The following is a 25,459-nucleotide window of genomic DNA, read 5'->3' as shown; positions in this document are numbered from 1 at the left end:
TCTTGTAGCGGCAACCTGACCTCTCCAGGGGGAGAGACTATCGGCTAGCCAAGAGTAACAGTACAGGGCTACAGTGCTTCTCAGCATGTCACTCACCTGACACTTTGACTATCAAGTCTTTTATTAGATTGGTATGAATCTTGAAATTGTAAAACGGAGACCAAATTCAAGGCAGTCTTCCCCTGCGCCCTCCCCACACTACAAGGTCCCTCCTTGTAAGGACACTGGCCTCTATCTGCGATACCTGCGTACTAAGTCCTCTAAAACCAATGAAATGCTTTCAAAGAATCAGGTTTGAAGAAGAAATTTTTAGTAAAATGAAGAGCATATAAAGCCAATTAAAAAGCATTGCTGTAGTCTGAACTGCTACATGATCAGGGACTTTATAAGTCAATTAGAGAAAGATTTTTTTCCCCTAAATTTAATGTAAGCAATGTGTGGGAATAAAGGATGTTGAGTCAGATAATCCCCTGTGAGCATCACAGACAATACAATGTGCATAAGTTATGAAAAATTTTCACATAGCTCAGGATGTTACAGCTTCTTTCTGGAATGCTGCTACTGTCCTGTTAATCCCCACCCCCACCCCAACACACAATGTTCTCTTATCTTGTTGCTCAACCCACCCCTTCCCTTCCTTCCACTCACTATACCTTGTTCTGATGCCCTCTCCCTTTTTTTTTGCCTCGGAACCGAGGGAGGATATAATAAAGCTGACAAGCACAATAAGACATTCACAACCTCCGTAGGTCCTGCCAAGGAATGTCATCTTATTTCCTTACTCCTACAGAATATGAACCTTGGAAATCACCTATTCTCACACCCTCATTTTACTAGCAAGGGAACGGAGAAAAATAATGGTGAGTGAGTGCAATGCCACACTTCTTAATTTATCTCTGTATATTCCAAGAAAACTGATGTCAAGGAAAATGGGATACCCACAGGTAAAAAAGGGAAAGGAACTGAGGAAAAGCTTAAGAAGATTGTCAGCATCCCTTCAAGACCATTTATTGAGTATCTACTATACGGTGGGTGCCAGAGGCCCTTGTTAGCACAAGCAGGCATAATATACTCTAACTATACACTAAAAATGTAACAGATAATAAATCAGAGCAAAAAAAAAAAAAAAAGTAAATGCAAACAGACAATGAAAGCCAAAATAAAATATAGTAGTCTAGGAAAATTAAAAAAAAAAAACACAGCAAGACTCTATGAATGGAACAGGAAAGAAATGGAGGAAAACATAACATTTATTCTGATTGGAGAAAAAAAATGTAGTTATCTCTCACTTGCAAACAAAACTGAGTAAAGACAAACCAATTTATTCACACTGAAATTGAAGGATCTGTTTAGAAAGAGTGTGTATATTCGTTACTGGGAAAGGATTTCTGGTGACAAATTTTAAAGACTCCAATAGCAATATTCCAGTATTTTTCAGAAGGTTCCCTTCACCCCACACTTCACCACAAGAGGGTGCACACTTCCTTATTAACACAGTAGCCAAGAGAAACTTAAATTCCCACCTCTGCTCAAGCACCTCTTCTCCCGGACTTCTGAGCCTCAAGATAATGAGTATCTGCACAGTTATGCAGGTTAAACCCTTTTTGCATACATTATCTCATGTAATTCTAACAATAACTCTGTGAGGGTGGGTAGGGTGAAAATTACCAATCTTATTTTAAAGATGAGGAAACACACTCAGAGGTAAAGTGACTGGCCCAGGGGTAAAGACAGAGTAACAAGAGAGTCCAAATTCAAATTAATGTCTTCTGATTTCCAAATCCTATATGTATTTTCCTTTCCCTTTAAGAGCATAATCAAAACCCATACCTCAATGGTTCAGTGCCTCTACCCATCCCTTCCATTTACTTTCAGCAAAGAATTAGACACTGGGTAGATCTAGGAGACTATGCTCGCCTTTGCAGTGTTAAAGGTGTTTTGTTTTGTTTTGTTTTGTTTTGTTTTTTAAGTGTGTGTTAACACCTGGCAATTACTTTTATGGGTTTCCAATGAGGTGACAAGTGTGCTGACACTTGTCTACAGTGTTCTATGGCAGCATTAACGTGAACTAGAATAATGTTAAGTGTTGCTTAGGACAGGGAAGTTAACTCAAAACTCAGATTTCTTGGACAGATCTTAGGAGATTCAGGCTAAAACGTAACTCCAAAGGCCTTCTCTTGTGAGAGACAGCACAGTACAATGGTCAAGGTCTTGGCAGCCAGATGGCTGAGTTCAGATCCGGATTTTGCCACTTACCCTGTGACCTTGGCCAAGCACTCAACTCCAGCGTGTCTCAGTCTCCCGCTGCAGAACGGAGAGAGGAGCTGCTCCTCCCTCACAGGGTACAGTGAAGACCCTAATACCACCCATCCATGAAAGAGCACACAGCAAGCTCTCAAGCCACAAAAGGCAGTCCTTATTCTAAAAGGACAGACAGAATTCTGAACCGCAGTGACTGCTCAAGAAAACAACTTAATGTGCTTTATGTCACAGAACTGCATTTTATGACAATGTGTACATGTGAAAATATATTGAAATTCCTTAACAACCTATGTGCACAGCAAATTCTATCTTAAAGGATTCAGAGTATAAATATAAATTGCTAAGGAGTATATAGCTTTCCTACCTTGCTTATGACACTGTTTGTCTTATCTGTGGCTGATTTGATGCCAAGTCCTCAGGAAAGAAAAACTAAATGACAGAGTTCCCCTGGGAGGAGATAATAAGCTTTATGCAGCAGAGGGGAAGCTCCTTGCCCTAGAAACCTAAAGACCTGGCTTATACTCACAGCTCTGCCACTACCCAGTGTCCCCCTGATCCTCACCCTTGAGTTCCTCGCTGGCTGTGAAGTGGGGCTGACTGAGTTTAAGTGAGTGAATAAACGGGAAGGAATAGTAGCATTGAAGAAGGCTGCAAGGGCATAAGAAAAGGGTAGTTTACCAACAACAAGCATACGCTTGTTAACTCCAGTCCTAAATCAGTTCTGCCTGGCCAGGTTGCTGGGTCTGATTTCTAAGAATCTTCCCTCCCTCACAGGACGTTTTCTTAGTGTTATTGTTACAGGCCCCACAGAGACTCCAGATTGCCATTCTCAGTCCTATTCATTTTCTAGATCAAATTCACCACACCACTAAGGCTGGGTGCTCCTGCACCAGGAGCTTGAAGCTACATTGGCACCTTTTGATCTTTTGGTCTAAGATGGCACTGAGCCCAGCCTCAGGTGGACTCAGAGGTAGGGTGGCCCACTCTTGCAGGTCTCAGTCCCTTCCAGCTCCTTCCAAGGGCCCCCCACAGACCTCTGATCTTTTCCCATTCTAAATATCACTCTCCTCCTTTTAAGAGTGCCCTCTAAATTCTTGTTTAGTTTAGACATCTCTCTCGCATGACTCCTGTGGGTAGAGATAATTCTGTGGCTACATCCCAATGAATGGTGAATGTCTTTAAAAAAATTTTTTTAAATATGTATTTATTTTTGAGAGAGAGACAGAGAGAGTGAGGGGTGGGGTCAGAGAGAGAGAGAGGAACAGGATCTGAAGCAGGCTCTGTGTTGACAGCAGTGAGCCCAACATGGGGCTCAACCTCACAAACTATGAGATCATGACCTGAGCTGAAGTGGGACGCTTAACCAACTGCACCACCCAGGCGCCCCTGAATGGTGAATACCTTTTACAGCTTCAGCCTCAGATTTTATTTCATGTCCCCATGGGTTCTGGTGCCTCTCCTGGGGACATGACTTCACACATGCAATATGTGCAAGATCACTCCCTACCCATGCAATGTCAGTGTCTTACTGCGTTCAAAGGAGAAGGACTGCAGTGCCTCCCAGGCTCTCTCAGAAGGTTTCTACTTGCTTCCCCAATGTGGCTGTTCATTTTCTAGTAAGGAGGTTCCTCTTGCACACAACCCGAAATGCCCAGCAGGGGGCACCATGGAGGGAGGAAATCACTCAACTTCTGATGGCAGAGTTAAAACAGCTACACTCTTAGGGTTTCAATTTAGGCTTCATGGACAGTCAGCAAGGTTGGACTGCATGACGCCGGGGACGTGCCTGAGTTTGGCTTCTACAAGAGTGTAACAAGACTCTTTCTTTTGACCCTGATATGCAAAACTGTGCAATCAGAAACTGGGTGGCAAATCCATTCTAGGAAGGGCCATGATCTCAGTCATCAAAATTAGAACTAGAAAGCCCTCCCCAAATGTAGGCAGGAAAGCTCAGTCGTAAATGCCTCCTATATATGGGGCTTCTGATACTTCTCTTGGGATTCCAATTTACCAGCTAGCAAGTCTCTCCATGAAACAGCTTTTCTTGATGTTTAGCATTAATTTTTATTTCTTTCTATACACTGCTTTGATTGGTTCTAAATACATTTTTCTCTTTCCATGATGTTTACATCCTTCACATTCTTAGGGACTGTTATCATATCCCCTTTAATCATCCTTTGGCCAAGCTATACATATTTAGCTCCTTTCATCTCTCCTATGTCCTTCCTTCCAGCAGTGTTGGCTCCTCTTTAAATTCCTTCTAATCTGTCAACATCTTTCTGGAACTGATGCACACCCTCCCTTAATAAACATTCTAGGTACTCCCAGTTTGCTAAGAGTTTCCCAAAGACTCCTATAGTAAAAAGAATACTGAGCCAGGAGTCAGAAGTGATAGTTCTAATCCTGGCTCAGCTCTAAACCTCATTTGTCCCTTCTATAAAATGGGGGTGATACTTCTGACTTGCTTACAAGAAGATAAAATACAAAATCATTCTGCAGACTATACAGCACTATGTGTGAAGAATGTGCACGTATTAGTTGTATCACTGTAAAGGCCTAAACAAAGAAAAATAAGATTGGAAACAAGTGTGTCAATTAATGGTTATTAAACCCAGTGGCGGTGTCAGGAGTAATGGTTACATTATTCTAAGGCTTTGACGCTTTTTATTTCAATGTATGGAATTATTTATTTACTCACTAAAAGTATTTATTCAACTCTACTATATGCAAGGCAATGGGCTGGATGATACGGTGAACATAAAAGAAGGACTTTAAGAAGTTAATCATCATCACCTCAAGTTCTTAGGAACTCACTACATACGTGCAGTGGATCACATAATATCAGAAAGCTGTTGCTGCTGGACTTTAAAAATAATTTTCTTTATTGAGGTATAACTGACATATAACTGTTGTTCCTTTGATTATGCTTTAAAACACTGGATTGACTTATTATTTTAGAATCAAATTGTATGAAACAGAATTACTAGGTCAAAGGTTATGCCCATATTTAAGCCTCAAATTTCCAAACAGTTTCCCAGAAAGGGTGTGTGCCAATTTATACCCTCATCATCAATGTATGAGTATCTCTTACTACACTATTGCCCATGTTGAGTATTATCTTTTTTTCTCATCTAATGGATTGCTTTTAGAAATCATAAATAAAAACAGGAGAAAATCTAAAATAAATTCATTTCTACCAACACAAAATATTCCCACCTGGTACCTATTTCGGTGTTGCCTTCTGGTAGTTGAATGTTCAACAGAAGCTTTGAGTGCTTATTACTTTCCAGGCAATATACTGGGGGTTAGACCACAAAGGTTACTCTGCCCTCATAGGGCTCATAAATCCAATACAAAAGATAAACACCAATAATGGGAGAACACTGTGGAAAGTGCTCCTTCCTTGAGAAGTACATCTAATGTACAAAAGCAACGCAAAGAAGCGGCCCAGAGCAGTCAGGGAGGCTTCAAGGAAGTGGTGACATCCGAGTTGCATTTTGAAGGGTGAGCAGGTCATGACCAGAAAAGGAAGGAAAAAGGAGAGTAATCCAGGCACAGGAACCAGTTGCCGGTTTGTGCAGCTGCTATAATTCTCCCCATGAATATGTTTTATTACATAAAGTCTTAGCAACCCAGATTCAAGACTCATGGGTAGTTCTATTGTTATCGTTCATCTCTATCATTTGCAGTTGCATTTCTGTCCATGGAAAAGCAATCAGCAAACCTTCCTGCTACTTCATTCACCAACTAAGGGTGCAAGATTTCTCCTGCTTCCTTCACAGAGAACACTGTTGCACAAAAAATGAATAGGAAGTCATTTTGTTGAATATAATCTTTAAAAATTAGATTGTCAAGCTTTAAGAGGATATTTAATCCTTAATGACCCTTAGTTTCCTCATTCAAAAAAAAACAAACAAGCAAAGGGAAAAAATGAGAAAGAGAGAAAGAGAGCAAAAAACACACTGTTGATTACAGAGAACTGATGGTTACTGGAGGGGAGGGGAGAGGTTAAATAGGTGATGGGGATTAAGGAGGGCACTTGGGATGAGCACAGGGTGATGTATGGAAGTGGTGAATCACTACATTGTACACCTGAAACTAATATAACACTGTGTTAACTGGAATTTAAACAACAACAAAAAAAAATAGTTTTCTCAATAAGGTAGGAGGGAATATAAATGAGATTAAAAGCTCCCTTCTACTCCTAAAAAAATGTGTCAATTGGATCTACACAAAACCCAGTTCAGAAATAATATAAAAATCTATTTTGGCATCATATCACTTTCAAAAAATAAAAATATCCATAAAAGCTACCCTTTTATATGTTTTCACATGTCATTAGTGGCAAATATAAATACCCGTGTCTGAGATTTAACTGTTCTGAAAAACATACTTTTGTAGAACATGAATTTCTGTAGCACACTTGTAAACTGGGGTTGAGGGGCAACTGCAACTGTACTAAGTCAAAAGCCTCTCACTTACTCCGTAATTTTCAAAGCTGAAAACACCTCTCCAGGTCACTAATCCTCTGATGTTTAAAGTGCAGAGGATTTAAATAGAATTGGCAGAAAATCACATACAAAAGGGCCTCTCTGGTCTATAAATTATTAGAACATGGCTTTTGAATTACTTTGTCAATTATTTTCATTTAAATTTAAGTCCTTCAAATTGCACCCTATGGCTCAACTATCTTCCTAAAGGCTTTGTTATCAAAAGGCAAACAGACCTTCCCTCAATCTAAATGACAGCCTGGCTTTCTCCTGTCTCCCTAGGAATCACCACCACCTGCCGGAATGCAGCTGGGCTTGGCTGGGAGCACACACTTAACATCTCTGACGCTGCATGCATGATGGGGACAGCTTCTCTGGCCCGGCCCGGGAGCTCTAGGGAAGGCTGACTCCAGAGCCCAGGTAAGCAACCACATGGAGCTTCAGTTTCTGTCCAGGCCCACAGTGCAGCCCAGATCCTAGTGGAGGCTCAGACCATCTGCCACTGAGCCCAGGATTCAGAGATCAAACCTGTATTCAGATATGGGAAATTATCAGTTATCCTGTCTTTATTAAAAGTAAAGATGCCACCAGGTTTTGTCTTTTTTCTTTTTTTTTTTCTGTCATCAAAACGCAAAAAACACACAGAAAACCACAAAGTATATCTATCTCTTGGTTTATTTGTAAATTTAGAAGGACAGATGTCATACAAGGTGAAAAATAAAATATTTACCTATTTATTCATTCATCATTTAATTAAGCACCTACTATGTGCTAGACACTGTGCTGGGCTGAGGATACTGAAACGAACAGTTCACAACTTCTGTTCTCAAATACTCTGTTTCATACAGACAATACCATTTCCTCCTTTGTGCTTCATGTCTACCTGCTGGGTTTCTGACAAAACCAGACCATATGTTAATCTGAAAATAATTATATTATTCGCCTTCTAACTTTACAGTCATTTGTAGTCTTTTTTTTTCCCCAGTATATACTACTAAGCATAATAGTCAGAAGTGAATGCCCATTCTGTGTCAAATATCAAACTAACCCATTTTCTGTATATTATCAAGCAAAATCCTTTGACCTAAGCTACTCTATTATTGCCTCTTCATAAGTGAGGGACCCACACTCAGAACCATAGGTGACCTGCCCAAAGTTATATACCTCATAAGAGGTAGAGCCAGGATGTGAACTAGGGTCTGTCCAACCAGAATTTGTGCTTGCTTTTTAAAATTTTTTAACGTTTATTCATTTTTGTGAGAGAGAGAGAGAGAGAGAGAGAGAGAGCGAGCACGAGTTGGGGAGAGGCAGAGAAAGAGGGAGACAAGGAATCCGAAGCAGGCTCCAGATTCTTACAGTGCTGACAGCTCAGAGCCCAACGTGGGGCTCAAACTCGAGAGCCATGAGATCATCACCTGAGCAGGAGTCAGACGTTCAACTGACTGAGCCACCCAGGCGCCCCTAGAATTTGTGCTCTTAACAACCAGGCTTGTGGCCTCCACTTACTCAACAGACTATCAAGATTAGTTACAAATGTAAAGAATTTTTGAATATTTTCTGAGGAATCTTCTATCCAAGGTACAGGGGCAAAATACTCCAAAAACGTCTCAGAGATAAGCTCAGAAAGTTACTGGTTTGCAAACATCTTACCAGTCCACCAACGATTTTATAAACCCAACAGTAACACGGGGAGAATACCCTGCTACCAGCAAAAGTATAATTTTGAAGCTGCTAGTTATAAATGTTGATTATTATTAAACTTGTTAAATTCTAAGAGCTTGACCTTTTATACACAGCTTTCTTTCTTTCCTATTCAGAATCCCTGGGCTAATGTGTCTGACTGATAAACACATAATGAAAAATGAACTGGTATTAACAGCAAGTGTACCTTGTACTACGAGTAACTGCTATTTATCTTTGTCAAAAAACCTAGAATTCACCACGAACAGAATTCTGGGCCCAACAGGATCACAGATAAGGAGGACTCAAAACCCAGAATAGAAAACCATGGGAAGGGTGAAACAAGAACCAGTCATTAGGATTACAAAAATAACAATAGTCAGGGCCAGCTTCCTGGGCATGGCGACCTGTACAGTCACTCAGGGCCCTGAACTCTAAAGGGCCTGTGCTTGGTTTAATGCTCTCCTGGTACTACACAGGAATTCTTAATAATTTTGTCTTTGAATCTGGGCTTTGTAAGTGAAGTCCAACAGGAGCAGGTGTGCAAGCAGAGGAGATACATGCAATGTTGCATATTGCCATACCTTGTCATTCCATTTGCATACAGCACTCATGACGTCCTATGAACACAGCATTCTAGTGGACCCACCACATGTACGATTTCAGCCAGACTCAGAGCAAGTTCAAGGTAAGCATGCAATGTCTATGACTGAGTAAGTGGAGGTGCAGACCTAAGAAAGCATGCTTTCCATTGGCACCAGAGCTTGTTTTGAAGGTGGAAAGAAGGCAATACCATCCTAAGAAACATGAATGACCAAGGAACCCTATAATATCCTTTTTCACTCATTTTACTTTCCCACATTAGCTACCCCTTACACTGAAAATGATGTTTGATGTAAAAGAAAGGAAAAGATAGGGCACTCCTTTATCAGTAAGCCAAAGGTAGTGTTGCTAGAACATGCACATATTAAGTGAAATAAAAACAGCCAAGTTAGTTTGGTGCAGTATTTCCACTGTTCTAGTAAGAGCTATGTATGAGCTATGAAATAAAAATTTTATAATTTTGGTGATTCTGCATATGAATTAAATGCTCAGATTTGCATTTTAAACTCATATGTGGAATTTAAGAAACAAATGAACAAAGGGGGGAAAAGAGATAATCCAAAAAACAGACACTGAACTATAGAGAACAAACAGATGGCTACCAGAGGGGGGTAGGGTGGAGGATGGAGGAAATAGGTGGAGGGGATTAAGACTATACTTAATCATGATGAACACTGAGTATTGCACAGAATTGTTGAATCACTATATTGTACAACTGAAAGTAATATAACTGTATGTTAACTACACTGGAATTAAAATTTAAAACGTAATAAAAATAAAATAAATTGGCATCGTATTAAATAAGGGTAAACACTAAAATTCATAATAATTAAAAATTTTTAATTTCTCTTTAAATTTTTTTTAAGGTTTATTCATTTTTGGGAGACAGAGAGACAGAATGTGAGCAGGGGAGGAACAGAGAGAGAGGGCGACACAGAATCCTAAGCAGGCTTCAGGCTCTGAGCTGACAGCACAGAGCCCAACACAGGGCTCGAACCCACAAACCATGAGATCATGACCTGAACCAGAGTCGGACGCATAACCAACTGAGCCACCCAGGCGCCCCATAAAATTCTCTTATTTAGAATGACATTGAATAGCAAATAAAATACACTATGACAAGTCAAGAAAGAGACCATGGAAGAAAGGGAAAAGCTTTATATTTTAGTACCTTTAACAACACTTTTCCCATGTTTTTGAAAAAAGGTCCTCCTATTTTCATTCTGCACGTGGCCCAACAAATTGCAGAGCAGTCTTGACAACAATAACAGATGAAGGGATTAAATTATGAGCGATTTCATTGCCTGTTTCCAATCAAACTTCAAATCAAGAGGTGAGAGACTAGATAATTCAATAAAGCAAAAAAAAAAAAAAAATTACTGCTTGGAATTCTGACTTTGGTGAAATCAACTAATACACACACACACACCCTTCTTCCACCATATGCAATAACCCAAAGAATCAAAAGAAAACCAAGGGTATCCAGTCTAAAATGAAGGGAAAAGGTTTTTACATCCAGTCCATCACAAATACCTCTCCTGGTGTCCAAGACTGTGCAGCAGAACTTCCCTGTGAGGGAAGAAACACGCAGATAAGGACAAGTGGTATCACTGATACATTTTCAGTGCAAATCTCTGTATGACACAAGCAGCCTTAGACTTCAGCAATGACTTATCGCTCATGTGCACCTGTCCTATTTGGCACCTCAGAGGAGAGAGACGACTGCTTATGTGTGATGGATGTTTTAGGACTTAATAAGCATAAGCACTTTCACATACAGTCTTATTTTATTCCTCCCATAGCCATGTGAGGGCCTCCAGAAATGTAATTTTTAATAAAATTTTTATTATCAGTATTCCAATGATAAAAGTAATGCCGTTTTTAACATTCTTGACCTGGGTAGTGGTTACACAGGTATTCACTTTAGACTCATTCATTAAACATCATCTACGTGTTTTATGTACTTTTGCATACAAGTCTGCAACAAAAAGAACAAAAGGTAACAAATGTTCACTGCAGGAAATCGGAAAAGAAGGTTAAAAATCTCTCATATTCCCAAAGGAAACTATTAACAACTTGATGCTTTCCCTTCTTTGTTTTTATAAAACTGGAATCATGCTTTCCATTTCTCTCCCACATATCACATTTTTATACAGCATTAAAGATTCAATGTGGTATTTCTTAAAGATAAAATCTAGTTTATTAACCAATTCCCTATTGTTGGATATTCAGGTTGTATCTAATTTCTTTCTCTCTCACGGACAAGTTAACAGCTCTTGGAGGTTGGTAATCTTATTGTTGCTACGTACGGGGCCAGGACAGCCTGTAGTTCACTGGGTTTTTGTAGGCTTATTCCTTTCCATACACTGCTCTGCACTTCCTTTGATCACACAGGTTTTAACTTGACAAATCAAAGGGGGAAATCGTGAGAGACAATCTACCCCTGCCCCTTTCCCATGAATGCTCTCTCACCCTAAAAAAAAGGGCACAGTACACCAAGTTCAGGGTTAAGATCAGGAAGGATGTGTTTCTGTGGTGCCCAGCCTGAGATAAAGGGCACTATCACTGTCCTTCTGAGATGTACTGCCCAGGTCCAAACAGTTACTTGGGAGGCCGGGGAGGGAGAATAAACTTTTCAAAGGTACAAGGTTCGCAGGGTTCGAGGTTAGTAGGGAGGTTCTATAAATATTTACTGAACAAAACTCTGCCTGTTAACTGGTGACACAGAGCAAGGTGTGGGTTTCCTTCCCGCCCCCGGAGGTGGCTGGGAAAGCTGGTCTGACAAACTAGTGGGAAATGCTGCCCAGCCAAGATGGAACCAAGAAATGCAAGAACGCCTAACATGATTCAGGAAATGAAATGAGCCCAACCATCTTCTGTCTGTCCTCTCCCCTGAACCCCCACAACTCCCACCCCTGGTCGCTGAAGCCGGAAACCATAGAGGAGAGGACACTCATAAACAAAACACTGGCCACAAAAATGAGAGCCTGGAGTAGCTGACCAAACAAATAGCTCTGGTTGCAATACACAGTTTAGCTGTTTCCTAACAGGTTGAAATATCACTGGCACCATTTTATACTGCAAATGCCACTGGGTGGCAATAAAAATCATGAGCTGTGGAAGGCTGTACATACAAAAAAAGTCCTAGCCTACCTCTGGTTTGGTGGGTGGTCTGAAAGTTCTCTTTTTGGCAAGGCCATGTCTGTTCCTTTACACTCCTTGCTAACTGAAGAGCCAAGAACCTAGGTCTGGGAAGATGACCTTCCTTCAGGTGGTACCACAGCTAAACCACTCCAGACTTTAGAGAATCTACTCTATCATCTAAGGACCCCAGAGACAGTGATTCCAAAACCTACCTGAAAACACCAAAATGTTCAGCTACAGTTTGCTGGGAAAGCCACCCCTTTCTGCCCCTGAGTCAATACTAAGCTCATCCCATTCTGAAACATAAGCCCGTTTTCCATAGAATATAAAAGACAGTGTATGTGGCATGACACATTTTGCCTGGGGACATCCGGAGTTAGTGGGGGGCATTCGATGGTACAGAAAGCCATCTTTCAGAGCTACTGGGGCCAGGTGTAACTGACTGTTCATAGTAACTGTGGACATAAAATATCCTGGTTCCAAACGTCAGCATTCGAAGGGCAGGGGCTTTCAGTGGCAGGTACTGCTCTGCCATGGAGCTGCTTCTCATGCGGGCAACTCTGCATCCCCCCGGTAACAATAGTATTGATCTACTTGATGGTGATTAATTATCTTCCTGAGCAGCACTGGGGAGGCCAGCCAGGGTAGGATATAATTCAAAAGCTTTCCTAGCCTTACTAGTCTTTCCAGCACTGGACCCATAGCTTAAACTGAATGTCTCCCTTCTGGATCAAAAAAGGCAGGTCTCACATGGGTATGAAGCATCATTGGATTTATACGCTTTGTGAGCCTCTAGGAGGAAGCCTATATAGGAGTGGAACAGAAGTGGGGATAAAGCTAATAAGAACATATACCACGTTATGCACGATAGCTATTTATAGATATAATATAATAATATAGCTATTATTTAGATTTCCATTAAAATTTTTTTTAATGTTTATTTATTTCTGAGAGAGAGACACACAGAATATGAGCAGCAGAGTGTCAGAGAGGGAGGGAGACATAGAATCCAAAGCAGGCTCCAGGCTCTTAGCAGTCAGCACAGAGCCCGATGCAGGGCTTGAACCCACGAACAGTGAGATCAGACCTGAGCCGAAGTCAACGCTTAACCCACAGAGCCACCCAGGCGCCCAGCTTTAGATTTCCACTTAAATGGTAATTTCTAGAGGGGCACCTGGCTGGCTCAGTCGGTTAAGCATCCGACCTCAGCTCAGGTCATGATCTCACAGTTCATGGGTTCGAGCCCCGCATTGGGCTCTGTGCTGACAGCTCAGAGCCTGGAGCCTGTTTCAGATTCTGTGTCTCCCTCTCTCTCTCTGCCCCTGCCCCACTCGTGCTCTGTCTCCCTCTGTCTTGAAAACAAATAAGCATTAAAAAAAAATTTAAATGATAGACTCTAGAGCTAAAGATTCCTATAGAAATTACCCAAAATATTTTATGGGAGAAGAGAAAATGCCCTAATGTCTGGAAGCAGGACAAAAAAAGGATCTCTTTGATGCTTCAAGTTGAAAAGTTGACCTGTAAAGATCTGGGTACCCAAAGGTGGCTGTGCTAAATTTGAGTGTGGGCTCTTTTTCATCCTGGACCTGCCTTCTTTCGGAAGGGTGATTGCGCACAAAGCAAAATAAAAAACAAAAGCAAAACCAGGTAAAACACAGAAATAAGTCAGAGACACAGAAAACTCCAAAATAAATCATTTTCAAGTCACTAGCAGTTAAGGACAATTTACCCATGGAATTATCAATTATCTAGCAAGTACCAATGAAATTACTACATTTTAATTTTCTAGGATTCTTATGCTTTCAACATTAATTATCTGCTTATTTGTAGCTTCAGACATACAAAGTATAAACAAGTACACTTTTACTGCTCTGAAGAAATTTTGATTTTAAGATGTTAACATGTTTAAAGGCTCTGAAAGCTAGTAATACTGTGAAATCACTTCTTTTTACTATCCTTATGTTTTGGTACAGACACCATCCCTGGGCTTGGAGATGGTCTTCGGTATTTATGGTCTAGGTGCTCTGTTCTTACAGGATTTAAAAAAATACATATGGACTGGGGCACCTGGGTGGCTCAGTCAGTTAAGCATCTCTTGATTTCAGCACAGGTCATGATCTCATGGCTTGTGGGAATGAGCCCCGTGTGGGTCTCTGCGCTGACAGCATGGAGCCTGCTTGGGATTCTCTCTCTCCCTCTCTCTCTACCCCTCCCCCGCATGCACACCCTCTCTCTCAAAATAAACAGTAAAAAAATACATATAGGGGTGCCTGGGTGGCTCAGTCGGTTAAGCGTCCGACTTCAGCTCAGGTCACGACCTCACAGTTTGTGAGTTCAAGACCCACGCTGGACTCTGTGCTGACAGCTCAGAGCCTGGAGCCTGCTTTGGATTCTGTGTCTCCTCCTCTCTCGGGCCCTCCCATGCTCATGCTCTGTCTCTGTCTCTCAATAATAAATAAACGTTAAAAAAATACATATGGACAACTAGTTTCTTTAACAGGTTGAGAGTATCATAAACATAAATTATAAAAGTTTCCTTCCTATCACTTTTTTAAGCAGTCCTATTCAGCTTTCCCTCAGCACCAGCAAAAAAGTCAAAGGAAGGACTAATGGATTGGCATAATGGACACACCATCAGATATGTGATGTACTGCCTACCTGTGCTCAGTGTGTCAGTAAATAAGTACCTTGTGCCTTAACACCAGAAGCAGCAACTAGCAAACAGAAAAATACACCACAAAGCCTGTGGCCGTTACTATGGTGGAAAGTCAAATGGCAACAATTTCAAATATCAATCCCCCTGCCCCCAGCAATAGGTTATACAGAAGCTCTCTTCCAAGTTGTAGAATTTGTTTTATTTCTAAAAATTCCCAACCAGCAAATTCTAGGCCAGCAGTAGGAAGCGGTAGAGCATATTATGTAACAATTATTAGAGGCTGAATTCCCCAAGTCTTGGTTTAGAATATACCAACTGTCACCCCACCTAAGCCTACCCACACAGCCTCATGTCTGGCAACCCTGTTCCAGCAGGTCTGGCTATCCCCACACAATTTAAAAATCAGTCTGATAAATCACATTTTGAGAAACCTGTTCCCCAAGTTGTTGACACAAGGAACACCAAAGTCATTGATAACCTCAGAAATTCCATAAGGTGCTTTTACCTCTCACCAGCCATCCAAATTATTTAAAAATATGTACAGTAATTCAAGAATTTCTCCCTTTTCCTGCTTGGTTGTATTGAAAATGGTAATTTAACCTAAACATGTACATGCCAAGGCTGTGCTATAAATGATATAATTACCTTGTAGTTTATTTATTAGACTCCTGGCCTTAACATCTCAAGAGCGGAAAAAAAAAAAAAAACAAAAAAAACAAAAAAACAAGAAATGGGGGTCTTCATTTGAAGATTCAACTCAGAGATATCAGGACATATAATCAACTGATTAGACACTAATGATTATAATTTATGCTGGAGTCCATAGTGCAAACAAGTAACTAAGGTTGATACAGGAAGTGTAAACAATGAAATGAACGGGCGAATTGCTTTTCTGAATGGAGACTGGCCTCTTCCTCATGAAGTCTTTGTGACCATCTATCCTGGAATCTCTATGGTAACTCCCATGCCACTTCCTTCCAGGTACATATTTAAAAACTCTGGAAACTAATAATATTCTGGAATGCAAGGTGTTGCTGTTGCTGTTGTTGTTTTATGACCATCACTTCTTCCTCTGGGTAATTCTGAGAGAAAAGTTCAAGTTCTTTCATTAACCAGTGTGGAGAGGCTGGGGGGGGGGGGGGGGCGGAATTAGGGCTTATAATCGGACTTGGAATTAGCCAGGATATGATCTCTCACTGAAAGACAAAGGCATTATTACAATTAGCAAAGTTGCGGTGTGTTAAAAGGGTCCCTGACACCAAGCCAAGAACATGAATTAGCTTGGCTCAGGGAGAAAAGAGCCTGTTCCTGAGATAAATCAGGCATGTACACATCTTCAACAAAAATTAAAAGTACACCAAAACCACACTGGCATTTTGGCTTTTATCCCTCTCGCTGATTTAATATGTGACTATAAACTCTTTAAAAGTGGGGCTATATCCTAGCTCAATTGTCTCAAACCAGCCTGCATCAGAATCTCTTGGAGGACTTAACATACATGTTGCAGGACCTAGCTCCAGAGTTTCTGGTACAACAGATCTGGGGAGAGGCCTAAAACCTGCATTTCCAACAAAATTCCCAGTTGATGGTGAGGGGACCACACTTTCAGAATCACTATCCTGGCTTCTACGCTCCATGGGGTGTATAAACATGAGAGGACACTTTTCTGTGGGGAACATTCCCTCAACAGCACTGGAAAGCTGAAAGGTGAAGGATCCTCCAGGAAATGCCCACATAGGCCCACACTCTGACACTGAGAATTTATTATCTGTTGATCTTTAATCTATGTATTATAAACCTCTCTGGATGACTGTGAGACCTTCCAAAGCAAAAGAGAGCAATTCCCTCAGCCTAGGAATCATCTCACCTGGAACAACATGCATCTCGTCCCCTATAAATTCTTAGAGTGAGATGGACTTGAATTCAAATCTTGACTCTTTTTCTTATCAAATGGTGAGCCCTTGGGTAAGGTATTTCATCTCTGAGCCACTGTTTCCTCATCTGTAAAATGCAACTCATAATAATACCTATAAATCACGGTATGGTTGTGAAAATTCAATGAAATAATAACACAGCTGACGTTTTACCAATGCAGGGATTAGGCACGCTGACCCCCCTGCCCCGCCACCACATGCAGTCAGAAATTCAGGTACAACTTTTGACTCCCCAAAAACTTGACTAGTAATAGCCTACTGTTGACTGGAAACCTTACTGATAACATAAACAGTTAGTTAATACATATTTTGTATATGAGTTCTATACTGTATTCTTATAATAAAGTAAGCCAAGAAAAGAAAATGTTAAAAATCATAAAGAAAATATGTTTACAATACTGTAGTACAAAAAAACTGCATAAGTGGACCCATGCAATTCAAACCCATGTTGTTCAAGGGTCAACTGTATATCCACAGCTCTTAGCCCAAGGTCTAACTCGTAGAAAACTCAGTAAGGGTTGATGCTATCATGCCTACTCCTTGCTGAAGATTTCTAGGAATTTTCACATTTGTAATCCAGGATCTCTTCCTCCGCTGACGACTCCCACCTACCCAGGCTGCAACAAGATGCCAAGATGGGAAAGAGCATCTCCTGAGAAAACATCATTACCAGTCCCCTTGGATCTCCTGTCCTCCTGCCATCCTTGTACCTCTGCTCCAATCCAGACCCTCTATATATGCTAATGTATGAGATCTCTCCCTGGGCTACGTGCACCTAACTCTTCCAGGCATCCTATATTCTGTCAACACTGTTCAAAACATCATCTTTCTGAAAAAAGGGAAGAAGGGTGTGGGCCATTATTAATTCAGTCATCTGAAGATAAGCACCACCTGAAAGCATGCCATTTCCTTTGAAATTTATGTAATTCAGTGCACATTCCATACTTTTTTTTTTTTTTTTTTTTTTTTTTTGGGACAGAGAGAGACAGAGCATGAACGGGGGAGGGGCAGAGAGAGAGGGAGACACAGAATCGGAAACAGGCTCCAGGCTCCGAGCCATCAGCCCAGAGCCTGACGCGGGGCTCGAACTCACAGACCGCGAGATTGTGACCTGGTTGAAGTCGGTCGCTTAACCGACTGTGCCACCCAGGCGCCCCTGATCCCATTTTCATAAACACGTACACAACTGTAATAATTAACAGTGGTTATCTTGTGATAGAATCACTAGTGGTCTTAATTTTCTAATTTCTGTATTTATCACTTTTCTAATAAAAATGTTACAAAACTGAAACATTTTTTAAAAGTATGGAATGTGAGGGGCGCCTGGGTGGCGCAGTCGGTTAAGCGTCCGACATCAGCCAGGTCACGATCTCGCGGTCCGTGAGTTCGAGCCCCGCGTCAGGCTCTGGGCTGATGGCTCGGAGCCTGGAGCCTGTTTCCGATTCTGTGTCTCCCTCTCTCTCTGCCCCTCCCCCATTCATGCTCTGTCTCTCTCTGTCCCAAAAATAAATAAAAAACGTTGAAAAAAAAAAATTAAAAAAAAAAAAAAAGAAAATGGGATCATACAATTTCTGTTCTGCAATCTTTTCCACGTAGTATATTGTACAGGTCCTTAAATATTCTTCTACACCATTAATTTTAATGGCTGCAAAGGATTTCATGGCATGGTTTGGCAACAACCTATTTAACCCTTTGGAACCTTTTCTCTCACATATGCTGCTCTGTACATTTAGGACCCAGCAGAATAAATATTGTATTTACTCTTCTTGCTCTCCATCACTGAGCCATGTGTAAGAATAGAACTGTTGGGGGGTACCTGGATGGTTCAGTCGGTAAGCGTCCAACTTCGGCTCAGGTCATGATCTCGCGGTTCATGAGTTAGAGCCTGGAGTCAGGCTCTGTGCTGACAGTTCAGAGCCTGGAGCCTGCTTCGGATTCTGCGTCTCCCTCTCTCTCTGCTCCTCCCCCACTCACACTCTGTCTCTCTCTCTCAAAAATAAACAAACATTAAAAAAAATTAAAAAGAATAGAACTGTTGGATTGATAAAGCTAAAAAAATTATTAACTAATGAACTTGTGGACTGACGTTCTTAAATCAGAGGAAAACGTGAATTCATTAAGAACACTTCTATTTGTTTCTATATATTCTAATATTGGAGAGCAGGTAATCACAAACTTATACTCCAATGGAGGTGGAACATTTTTTTCCTCACTTTTGTTTTAATGAGAAATTTCATTTTGTCAATGAAATTAAATCAGAATATACTTTACATACATCCCTCAGGGTCTAAAGAGAATAAGAGCATTTTTGTTTTAAGTTTGTTTATTTTGAGAGAGAGAGGGGAACAAGCGTGAGTGGGGGAGGGGCAGAGAGAAAGGGGGAGAGAGAGAACCCCAAGCAGGCTCTGCACGGAGCCCGACACAGGGCTTGAACTCATGAACTACGAGATCACGACCTGAGCTGAAGCCAAGAGTCAGATGCTGAACTGATTGAGCCACCCAGGCACCCCGAGAAGAAGAGCATTTAAAACATTTTTTTAATAAAAAAGAGAAAGAATGAAGACTTATGAAAGTTATTTACTATGCTTCAGTTCTGTATTCACTACAGGGATAATGCAGAGTGGTTGGGGAGAGACAAATCGAAGTCTTAACACTGCACATTTTAATTAATTGATGTTGTTAAAGAATCAAAGACTCCATGTGAAGAAAAATCCAACTCTTCCTGTTTATGCTGTACCTATCAAAAACACTCTCATAAAACTCGATGATCCTGAGCACAGGAATCATCATTGCAACACAACATTCTTCTCAGGAAGCACGTACAGGCATGGCCTCCACATCCACAACGGATATCACTTCAAGCACCTACAGGGATGCACTATGCTTGACAGGGGCCTTTTGCCCCCTCCACCCAACCCCTCCAAGTCTCATTTCTCACTAATTGCTTCAAAGCATACGTCTTCCTTCCCATTTTGGGAGGACCAATATTACTAGGAAAGATGCAAAAAACATTATATCTATTATCTAATAGAATCACTTCAAATATCCCTTATTTATATATAATTTATCACTTCTGGTAACAAGTCATCCCTGGGGGACCCACGGATCTGCCATCCTGCCATGCCTAGATAAGGCAACTGCCCAGTCCAAAGACACCAGCAGGGCACAGCTATCCTCTCCTACTACTAAGCAAATGTGTCCCAGTGCCTTGAATTTAAAACTTTATTTCCTCAAACCCACCTCCCTCTTCTGATTTCCATGTTACACTTAATAAAACAGTACCATCGCCCTTCTCCCAAGATCCCTGGTTCAGCATCACTGGACCATCTCTGATTATTCTTCTTCCTAGCCTTCTCTAGACTCACATAGCTAGTCACTACTCACCAAGCACTGTTTCTTCTCTCTTCACAATAACTCTTCCATCTGTCTCTTTCTTTCAGCTTCTTCTGTCAATATCCTAGTTCAGGTCTTTATTACCCAAACACCTAAATGTAACTGTAGCTTCTTAACTGGCCTCCCCACCCATCAGTCCATTCCATCCATGGCCATCAGTTTTGATCATATCTTTCCACTGATCAGAAATTCAGATAGCTACAGAATAAAATCTGAATGTCTTCATCCAATACTAAAGATACTCCAGGGTTCCAGTGATATCTCTGGCCCAGCAAAACTGGTATCTTCTCTTTCTGGGCACATTTGTACATGCACTCCTGTTTTTCCAGAGTACTCGTTGACAATGTCTCCTGGAATTAGAATATCCTTCCCACTTTCCCACCCCTCTCCTCTTCCTTAAATTGTATCCATATTTAAATGTCCAGCTAAAATCCAACTTCTACAAAGCCATCAAAAAAGCTACTAATCTTTCTCCTCTGCACTTTCATTTAAAAAATATCACATTCTAATGATGTGCCAGGCACTAAGCTGGTTGCTGAGTATGAGAAGATGAAAAAAACCACACAGATATGGTTCCCGTGTTCATATTTTTCTCTCTGTGTGAGTCACATTTGCACCAATTGGGTGTAAACCTTTGAGAGGCTGTATCTCACACATTTTTTTCCTTAATCCTTCAGCACTCCTAGCATAGTGCCAGGCATGTGGCAAATGGTCAGTAAATGTTCGTTGATTGATTTTTGATTAGCGCTTATAGAGCCAATCTATTCACCCACACACACCCTGACCTGCCTGTGACAGAAGCTATTTATGCATCCAAGCTAACTGGCTCATATCTGAAGAGACAAACCTTCAGTAACACGATGCTCCAAAACCAACTAGGCTAACTGGCCACCTCCCCCAAGAACAATAATTTTCCTTCCCACAGAAAATGTGAGTAGTTTGCCTTAGGCACTGAGACCACTTTGTGAAACCCTGATGCAGCAGCAGAAGGCACACTTCTGAATGGCAACAGAAGACAGTATGGTGGGTTGGCCTTCGTATGTCTAGGCATGGGTTTGGTCAGAGATTCCCGGCATTCATGTAATGCCTTCAATATTTCTTATAGACTCCTAACCATTTCATCTCATATAAATTTAGGAGATATGCAAAAGCTCTGTCCAACATCCAGAATACGAATCAATTCAGCAAATATTTACCAAACACCAAGAGGAGGGAACTCACTTTATAGAACAGAGTATGGACTTTAAAAGTAAGAAAACCTGGGTTGATTCCTAGATGTAACACTAACCAGTGGTGTGGAAAGACATCTGACCTTGCTTAGCTTTGACTTCCCTTTCTGGAAAACAAGGAGAGGGCCACCAACCTCACAAGGCTGCTTTGAGGATTAAATGAGGTAGTGCATGCAAAGAACTTGGCACAGGTATCCATTCAGGAGATGGGAAGTTGTTGCTACAGTTGGAGGAGAAGAATAGCAAGCAGCAGAGGTGTTCACAGTGCCGGGGACTGCGCTTCATTAGCATTGCTGCCAATTAGCACTGCCAACAAGACAAGCTCGAGGGAAAACCTGGCTTAGAGAACTAAGATGGACAGATATAAAACTATCTTAGGCCTTGGAACTCTGTCATTCAAGTCCAAGTCATGTAGAGATTCAGACGTTTCAATGACATCACAAGCGATATTATCCCTAACTATTATGAAGCAAAACACTCATCTCCAACTACGGTGACATCACAGTCGCTTGGCACCTTCAACAATTCAAACCGCTTTGGGGAAAACAGGTCAGTGGTAGAACATTTGCCTGTACTTCAAAGCACTTCCATTTATTTTACCTTTAGTTAAATATAGCTTGTAAACTACCAGAAAGCCAGTGTTGTTCCCAAACCCAAAGCTGGTTCTTTAGAGAAGCTAATGAGGGAATCCAAAACCAGTATAAGAATTCAGCTCCCATGGAAGCCACTGTAAAGAGGACACACCTAGCATACAGTAGACAAATGTTTGTGGAACATAAAAACGAGTTTCAGTACATGTACAGAACCCTGTACACCCAGTCTAATGTAACACCTGGGATATCAATGTAATAAATGTTTCTCTAACAATTCCAATCTTTAGAATCACAGAAGGAAATGTAAATGGCCAGCTTCAATCTCTCCTGAGAACAAAAAGTACCTGAAAAAATTACTACAAGAGAAGCTGGCATTCACTTGCAATCATGTGCCACTGTCAACATGACCCTGTTTTTTCCAGTCTTAGGGGTGTGGGCATGGTTTTAGTTGCATGGGTTTCAAGTTCATAGAGGAGGTCAAAGATAAATGCTATTCTCTTAACTCCCCTCCCAAGAAGATATTAAATTTGAGTACGTTAGCACTCAAATTCCACAGAAAAGCAGGGAGAAAAGGGAGTCAAGGAAACCTAAAGAGAAAAACAACCCTTAAGAGATACAAGTGTTCCCCTCTGCCTTTCTGAAGAGCAGCAACTATTCCTTCCACAGCCCATGCAGCACTATCTGAGAAGCACAGGGAAGGTTGAAAAAGCTGCGGATGACCTTACTAGAATTTCATGGTTACTTCCATGTGTGACCTAGAGCCAGCACCCAGGCTTCCAATCTCTCAGAAGTCACCCATAAATCAGCAAATGAGGCAGGTGCTGCAAACAGCATAATTTCTCATGAGCAAGAAACCCGGCTATGTTGTTAGATTTTTCTGTATTTCACAGAGAATGATAAAATCGGTCTCAACATTTTACTGTGAAAATTTTCAAACTCACACACAAGTTGAGAGATAGCATAAAGGACCCAGCCTGGACAGTTATCAATATATGACCAACCTTGTTTCATCTATACTCTGTCCACAGGATCATTTTCAAGCTGAACCCTGATATCCCAGCATCTATTTAGAAATACTTCAGTATGCATCTCTCGAAGACTTTTAACAACTCACCACCATGCCATTATCATGTACTAACAATGAAGAGTATATAATCCCTTTATATTATTAAGTATGTCACCAGTGTTCAAATATGTCCCAATTGTCTCCTAACCTAATAGTTTTTTTTTTTTTTTTACAGTTTAGTCAAAAGTGGCTCAGTCGGTTAAGTGTCTGACTTCGGCTTGGGTCATAATTTCATGGTTCGTGAGTTCAAGCCCTGCATCAGGCTCTCTGCTGTCAGCACAGAGCCCACTTCGGATCCTGTCTCCCCTTCTCTCTCTGGCCCTCCCCCGCTTGTTCTTTCTCTCTCAGAATAAATAAACTTAAAGTTTACAGTTAGTCAAACACTGAATGTTCACAATGGAAAGAAATTTAGAGATGCGGCACAGTCTAATTTCTACCCAATAGACCCAAACCTCCTTAAAGCAGTGACACTGTCCCTTAGAAGTGTGCATCTTGTAGAAGATGTGAATCTTGGACTCATGAGCTGATTTTCCTTCTGTTATTTTACTTTTATAATTGCAATGTTCAACTTTTTAAAAATAATAGCTTTACTAAGATATAATTTAGGGGCGCCTGGGTGGCTCAGTCGGTGGAGCGTCCGACTTCAGCTCAGGTCACGATCTCACGGTCCGTGAGTTCGATCCCTGCGTCGGGCTCTGTGCTGATAGCTCAGAGCCTGGAGCCTGCTTCTGATTCTGTGTCTCCCTCTCTCTGCCCCTCCCCCGTTCATGCTCTGTCTCTCTCTGTCTCAAAAATAAATAAACGTTAAAAAAAATTTTTTTTTAAAAAGATATAATTCACATACCATAAAATTCATCCATTTAAAGGGATTTTTAGTGCACCCACTAGGTTATGCAACATTACCACTATCTAACTTTAGAACACTTTCACTGCCCCCCAAAAGAAACCCCAGTACCCATCTGCAGTCATGCCCCACTCTCCCTTCTCTAGCCCCTGGAAACTACCAATCTGCTTTCTGTCTCTGTGGATTTTGCCTTTTCTGGAGATTCTTACTTTACTCTCACACTATTTTAAAATTGTTTAGGTGTTTGCTCACCCATCCCCCAACCAAGGCAGGAACCGTCATCCTTGGAGGGTATTTGGGGTACCTGACATTCGTCATGGCAGCAAGATGGCCCAGTAAGGGGCTCCCCCTCCCCCCTAGTTTGGGAGCGAAAAATCAGCCATTTCTTTTTGCTTTCCTATTAGAAAGTTCAGAGTTGAATTTGCGGCCCAACTTTTATAACTATGTAGCATGTTGTCATATACAGTTCTCTGACCAAACTCTCCCTCTGTCTTCACTTGAGTATACTACCTTAATTTTCCTTTTGTTTTCTTCATTTGTTTTTTTGCTTATATTTCAAGAATTTCTGTATTTATGTTTAATACTTTTTTGGAACAAGATTTGAATGCATAAAATTTTTCTCCAGACATTTTGGTACTATCCTACCATACCTTAAAAGCCTAGGAAAATTTCTCCTGTATGGCCGTAATTATTTCCTTTTGATGATGCATACTTAGGCTGGCATTCCCAAAAATATGGTCCTAGGATGAATGCATAAAAGGTGACTTGAGTGAGAATATGTTCAGTTTATTCCTGTACTCGCAAAGAAGAGGTGTATGCATACGGCAAGAATCTGTGAAGGAAAAGTTGGGTGATTCAATGGTTTAAAGAACTAAACATGACCGAGGTGATGGTCAGAGGACATAAAGAAAAAGAAGGAAGGAGACATGGCAGGTATCACTCTGGGCCGCTGAGCTGGTGTCTCAATAACTGACTCCTGCATTTACTGGGAAGGATGTGTGTGTGTGAATTTCAGGGTAAGAACTGCACCTTTACTGATAGAGGTGTGACGTATTCATCCCTGTTCCAAGTGCTGGCATATTTTACTTAGTGGTATTGGTTGTTCTGCTTTTGCCAAAAGAAAAATATCCTGTACCACGCAGCACTAAAACCCAGGCTTTCCCAAGGAAAAGTTTCATGGAAGGACCTCACAGACAGAACACAGTAATCCTTCCCTTGATAGAGTTCAACAAAACTCTCCCCGCACCCAGGAATGCAATGATTAATCAACTAATTTCAACTCAAGTTTTGTTTATATGTTCCAACTATAAACATTAATTGAAATATTTCCATTGCAACAAAATCACTTTGGTTTGGATTTAAACACTACTGTATGACAACAGGCAAACATGTTTCAGAACATGAAAGTACAACTCAGGAAAATAACATTTCCTCTATTAAATCCAAGGGGGCACACAGTGGAAAGTGTTATTCTAGGGTGTGTGGCTACTTGACAGCTGGAGCAAGGGACTGAGGTCTCCTTTTCCCCGTGATAAACTGCAGTAGGTATTCCACCATGCTTTGTG

At 41.1% G+C, this 25,459-nt stretch overlaps 1 protein-coding gene across 4 annotated transcripts in view; it reads right to left on the bottom strand.

The window, feature by feature from the left end:
• The window catches only part of IGF2BP2 (insulin like growth factor 2 mRNA binding protein 2), a 156,573-nt gene that overhangs the window by 76,444 nt on the left and 54,670 nt on the right, over positions 1 to 25,459 (bottom strand). The gene's annotated exons all lie outside the window — the stretch shown is intronic.

This window comes from Panthera leo, chromosome C2 (genome assembly GCF_018350215.1).
Source record: "Panthera leo isolate Ple1 chromosome C2, P.leo_Ple1_pat1.1, whole genome shotgun sequence".
Taxonomy (NCBI): domain Eukaryota; kingdom Metazoa; phylum Chordata; class Mammalia; order Carnivora; family Felidae; genus Panthera; species Panthera leo.
The sequence above is the reverse complement of the archived record's forward strand: the minus strand, read 5'-3'. Positions and strand labels throughout refer to the sequence as shown.